This window comes from Lolium perenne, chromosome 3 (genome assembly GCF_019359855.2).
Source record: "Lolium perenne isolate Kyuss_39 chromosome 3, Kyuss_2.0, whole genome shotgun sequence".
NCBI lineage: Eukaryota > Viridiplantae > Streptophyta > Magnoliopsida > Poales > Poaceae > Lolium > Lolium perenne.
In genome coordinates, this window is record NC_067246.2 from 174,769,598 (window position 1) to 174,775,612 (window position 6,015).

The window sequence follows — 6,015 nt, forward strand, 5'->3', positions numbered from 1 at the left end:
ACGAATTTTCAGAGTTTGGCTTGCCCTGCTTATTTCCACACCTCTTCCCTTTCCTCTGACATGATGTATGTCTATTCTCAATATTTAACCGATCTCTACTATTCTTAACATCACCTTCGGCAATTGTACGCGGTAAAAAATCTCAAGTTTTATCACTTCTCTACCACCATCCACAATCGCGATGGCATATATAGGTTTAAACGATTTCAAGTGTCAGATGCAGGTGGTGTTGTTGGTCTCAAATTCTCTCTATAACTTGGTAGTACAATTTTGACTTGAAAGATCAAGGTTGTAGTTTAATACGGCGTAACCATTTTTTTACACGAGTTGACACAGATCTCTTTGGCAATGCATTATTATGTAGCTGAACTTGAGATAAGAGATTTGGATATGTGCATCAGTGACTCAATTGAGAAAAGTGGCACATTGACAAAACATAATTTAACTTGCCTATTACCACTTCAGTACAACACACACAACTTACATGATCTGATAAGTCAACTGCATGTCAATCACACAAGAGCTAATAGTACTAATATATTTTTTTCAACCCGGAAGTAGCTTCTTCCACATCTGCACCTGCTCATACGGCATCAGTCCAGTGGTGGGGATGTGCATGTCCAGCTGCTAGCTCCTATCTTTTAATTACCGGATCGCGGACGCGAGCCTCCATCATGAGTAGGGAGTGGTTGGAGACCTCCTCATTCCACATGGAAGTGCAAGAACTGGCTTCTTACAGTTGAGATCAGATTTTAGATTTCCCTTGAAAAAACGATAGTATAGACTCTTCACCAGAGGTAGTAAGCACAGTATACGAGGCTAAATCAACATTCGGAAGATGACAAAAAACTCCATCTTCTCCAACAAGTTTTAGGTAGAAGGTAAATAAGCATCCTATATGCAGGCTTAGACTATTTCATGTATTATATATAAATGGATGAACAAACTAAGCTTCAGTGCATCCAAAAAATAACTTAGTACAAGCAAAAATTGTCAAGAAAATTTAAACCACTGGAAGTGCCTATTCATTATAGACAATAATCAGCATGTATACTACTCCCTCCGTCCATAAATAGATGCCAAAGATTTATCTAAATTCGGATGTATCTATACACTAAATTGTGGCTAGATACATTCAAATTTAGATAAACTTTTGGTATCTATTTATGGACAGAGGTAGTACTAATAATTATTCATGCATTGCAGTATTAACAATTACAGGAATTCAACAACAAACTTAAAGGTAAGTACGTACATGACCAGTATAATGACTAAAGACGATTGATCAGTTCTATTTTACGAAGGTCCATCTATCCCTTAGCTTTGTCTCACAATTTCTATCGTGTACTCATGGTTGAGATGATGTTCGGCAAAACAAAGCCCTAGTACCAAGAGTAACCCTTAAAGACACACATAAGAGAGAGCTCTTGTAGATACCTATGAACATCAAATGCATGTTACAAATGGCTGAACAATGAATCAAGTTCTTTTAATCGGCAGAATCAAGATCGCACAATTTGCAGAGACACGCCAAATTCAATTAGTGTAAACTGGCGGATATTTACCTCTTCCCCTGCCCATCCCCGGCGGCCACGTCCTCTTCCATGGCCACTTGGTAAGTCATCTGCATCCTTGTCAAAGTAATTAGGTAGCTTGACCTGATGAACATGTATCAGTGGCTAGTAACTGCAAAATTCAAAGCTATGTTAAATATACGTCTTGAAGAGAAGAATCTGCACATGAGAATTATCACTGTGCTAAACGACCCTATTAACAAAGAATCACAAAGATCAGTACTATGAAAAATGAGTAGTACTTTTTTTTGTAAAAGGCTAGTGTTGTTGGAGCATTTCTTTTTAGTTTTACTTGTGAAATCCCAACAGTATCATGATCATTGTGCTTCTTTAGAGGCGAGGTTAAGAAACTTTTGTTTCTCTGCATTTCCTTGATACCTATTTTTTTCCAAGGATCGGAGGCCTTCTGCAAACTTTAAATTCTAAAGCGCTGGATATTCCTTTTCTCAACCAAAAGCTTTGGATATGCTAACAGTTTTGTGACTATTTTTCAACAAAGTTACACTTGAAGAATGCTCAATGCAAAGATACTTAATATGGTACACATATATGACCTGCGCCTTTTTGGCAACAAATGGTACTGAACTGATCTGTGAATAATGAAAGAATACCAAGAAGGCACTGCAAATAAACCACAAAGTAACCAAGAGTTTAAACCCAACCTGGGTAATTTGACGATCATCCAATTCAAAACTGTTCTTGGAGACTCAAATAAATTCTTGCAACATATGCAAACATAATACATATGGAAGTTCACATGTACATAAAAAGATAGTCACACATAATATTTCAAAACCAATAAAAAGATAGCCACACGTAATATTTCAAAAATAATAACACAACAACATATGAATAAAAGAAACATTACAACATTCAGATACCCGCATTGCTATGAGGCATCACAAAGATAAGAAGATACATTGTTCGTAGATATCTAGTTTGGAAAGATACCGTCGGCCAGGTTGCCCCATTAGCAGAACCTATGTCATTTATGAACAAATCCAAATTAATTCTTGTTTGTAAAATCATGTAATATCAACGCGGAAACGCATTTATGTTGTGATATAAATAAACAGTGCATAAGAGATTCAATGTCAGGAGAAAAAGATTGCAAGATGCAGGCCTAGGATGTAGAAGATCATAACATGAGAGACGCGACAAATTTGGATTCCTTTTTTCCGCATGGACAGCTACGGTGTTTTCAAGATTAAATAGAACCAAAACTATTATCAAGGAAGATAAAGGTAGAAGACATATTCTTATTGCAAAAGTTTCAAGCCGTCATTGGAAATTTTCTATACAACAATATCATTGGTGTTCTACAGGTAGAATCTCTGGTTTACATAATGTAACCATAGCTTCAAGCTACAAAGGAAGTGATTATTTTTCAGCTCATCATCTATTATTTTTCACCTCATTAAAACTGTGAGTGCAGTGGAAAAAATATATATAACATGACATGTTATGTATATAGTAGCAAAATGATGCATATCATAATTAAATAAACATTTAGACCATTTACAACAGAAAAAATCTACTTCCAAGTTAGCACATCAGTGAATGGCAAAGACAAATTTGGAATCTCATTGAAACACAATCTCCTTAAACTGTCAAAGCTCGCTCCCATAGGAGTTGTACTTCAGTAGCAAGTTAATGGATCAATATAATCTTTGTTTCCAATATAACTCTTAAGAATCTAGCTTGTTCACATAACTAATGTAATACTTAAGTAACAATTAAATCATTTTTCTATAAGCAACTGATACGGTTCATTCTCTGTAGTTCTAGGACAACGGCAATGGAGAACTCTTCAAGTATCATTCTACCTGCGTCTTTTTTAACATATGACCTTATGTCTGCTGGAATTTTTGAACAGAGCTTCACATACTTAGGTCCACATTGTAGTGTTAAGTCGTAGCAAGATAGTCTAATCCACCAATAATCATTTGAGCTCAGAAAACAAACAGAATCAAGAGAAATGACTGGAAAATAGATTTAAATGAAATCTAAATGGTAGGGTTATGGTTCCTTCCCATGGCCTTGATCATTGTTGCCACTGCTGATTCTCATACTTATTTTGTACCGAAGGCACAGATAGTTGTCAAAGCAATCAAAGGAGTAATCTTCTGAACTTAAGGAAGGCAATATTACAACTCTCCTTTTTCATTAACATTTTCGTATATGTACAAATAGTTTTTCATTAAATAGTATGTTCTCACTTCCTGCAAGTTGGAATAGAAAATATATATGCTAATCACCCATATAGAACAGTGAGGAAACTTACAAAATAATCGATTTCATGTATCTGGTACTCCGGTGCAGCGATATCTCAAATCCATTGCAGACGGTCCTGTGCGGCTAGGAGTATGTCGAACTACTTAATCAAAAGAAAACTATACTGGTTTAATTATCAAACACATGGTGGTTAGGAATTAGGAGCTCACTAAAGCTTGCAGGTTATCACGATAACTTCTACTTTCTAGCTCCTTTCTCCTTGTTTTGTCTGCTCCCTTGAGCTCCTCCTTCCCATGAAATTTCAGCAACAAGGTAAAGTTTAGCAAGTACAGGAAAACTGAGTTTCTTCAAAACAGATTATGTAGAAAATCAAATTTCAGTACAAGGGAATATTTAGTAGCTTCATAAAATTTACAGAACATGAAAGAAAAAAAATATCAGGAGCTTCAGATAAGATAATAAAATCAGTCATCAATTTGAACACTTAATGAGAATATGTATCGTGTTAATATAGCTCTGTCATGATTCTGCGGTAATAAAGGAAGTTGAACATCCCCTGCTTCCTCACTGTGGTAAACTATCTAATCACGTCTTCTGAAGAGGGTCGACAATGCAGATATTTTTATGTGCTCTGTAGTGCAATCTATGCAGTCCAAAAATATACCTTTACAATCATATTTCCTCTACAAAACCAATTATACTTCTGCATGCTAATAAATTTCTGTAACAGCGGCATCATCAAACTTGACAAATGATGGGAGTTCTAATATTGCCTCAATAACATAAACCTGAAATCAAAATTCCAAGATCTTTGGTGTTGTCCTTGTTATACCGACTGACATGGCAAATATCACACGAAAGCCTACGAGCATGCCACGGTTCTAAACTGAAAGGAACAGAGTGTCGGTTCTCACCAGGGAGACATCCTGTCCTGTCATTGCGCTGAGACAGGGTCCGATCTTGGAGGAGCAGTCACAACTCACAAGCCAAGCAGCTCGACAATCTCCTTCTGGCTCTTATCATCTGAATATACGACCTATTCTGTTCTGTCCAGAGCACATAAATTATGTTAAAACTAATTCAACTAAATATGATGCTTATGGTATTCTTTGCAGTTTATTTCTACACAGATTGGTTCTAAACTTCAAGCTCACTTCTGTATTATCTATATTATTATTTCTACACAACTAAACTACGAGATAGAGTAGAACTTTAAAGAAATTACAGTAGCATGAAGGGATGTTTGGAGGAACATAGATGAATTAGGGAAGAATAGAAGTTGGTTCAAGTCCTTTGCTACTACAACGACCAGGCTTACCTTACTACGGCAGCCATTCAGGCCGTAAGTATAACATCCAGTGGCAACATACATCAAGCTGCAACCACAGATAAAAAAAAAGTGCAAATTTATACGGTGCCAACAGGAAACCTGTAGAGAACGAAGAACCTGTACGGCATCTAGGCGATGATCTAGTGCATTTTAATCAGCGTGGGCGGCGACGGGCAGAATCGAGAAAAACGTCGAGCGAGACGGCAGCCGCGACGCGGGTATGTTGGTCAGGCGAGGTGGCGTCTCGAAGGGGATCAAGGGCGGTGGGGAGACTTCATGATCGATGGCGTCGGCGGAACCGTCCGCCCCGGCGCCAGAGATTCCATCGTCTTAGGGGTATTCCTGGGCGCGATTAGGCCCGCGGCCCTTGATTTCTGCTACCCCGCCGCCCAGGTCCGGGCTGCCTCCAAGCCACGCCTTCGATTTTGCTGCAGCTGCCTCCAGGTCCGGGCCACCGCTGCGCGAGGCCCCGTCGATTTTGCCTATCGCCGCCCAGGTCAGAAGGGGATCGAGATGCCAGGTAGCGGCCAACTGCAGTTGCTAGCGCTGCTCTTCGAAGGCGGAGGTGGGGAGATGAGGATGAAAGGCAACGAACACGAAACTGACTGAGTCGTGCGTGCGTGGGTGGCCGCTTTCGTTCCTTTTTCTCTTTTTTCTCCGCCCGGGATTGAAGCTACGGACGTACCAACCATCTCACCACCTCGAGCCATTTAATACAGTAGAGATTTAGTATATGGATACAAAATGCACAAAACTAGGATCATCACGCTACCTATATCTACTAAAAATGCCAAGAAAGTTTGAATAGACAAATTAGATCCATAAGATGCAAGGAAGACACATGGGAGTCAAAGCACAACAAATTCATGGCAATAA

The 6,015-nt window shown here is 38.7% G+C and overlaps 1 long non-coding RNA gene across 4 annotated transcripts; it reads right to left on the reverse strand.

Annotated features, from left to right (window-relative positions):
• Positions 1-426: 426 nt before the first annotated feature.
• Positions 427-5,770, reverse strand: LOC127342657 (uncharacterized). 4 transcript variants are annotated; one of them, XR_007876807.2, is made up of 6 exons: positions 5,128-5,770; positions 4,724-4,855; positions 4,019-4,096; positions 3,859-3,932; positions 1,566-2,554; positions 427-729 (listed from the first exon to the last, which is right to left on the reverse strand). It is a non-coding gene; the product is annotated as an uncharacterized lncRNA (long non-coding RNA). The 4 variants fall into 4 exon arrangements; XR_007876806.2 differs by having other exon boundaries at positions 427-762; XR_007876808.2 differs by having other exon boundaries at positions 427-2,554; positions 4,724-4,850; positions 5,128-5,769.
• Between the last annotated feature and the right edge of the window lie 245 nt (positions 5,771-6,015).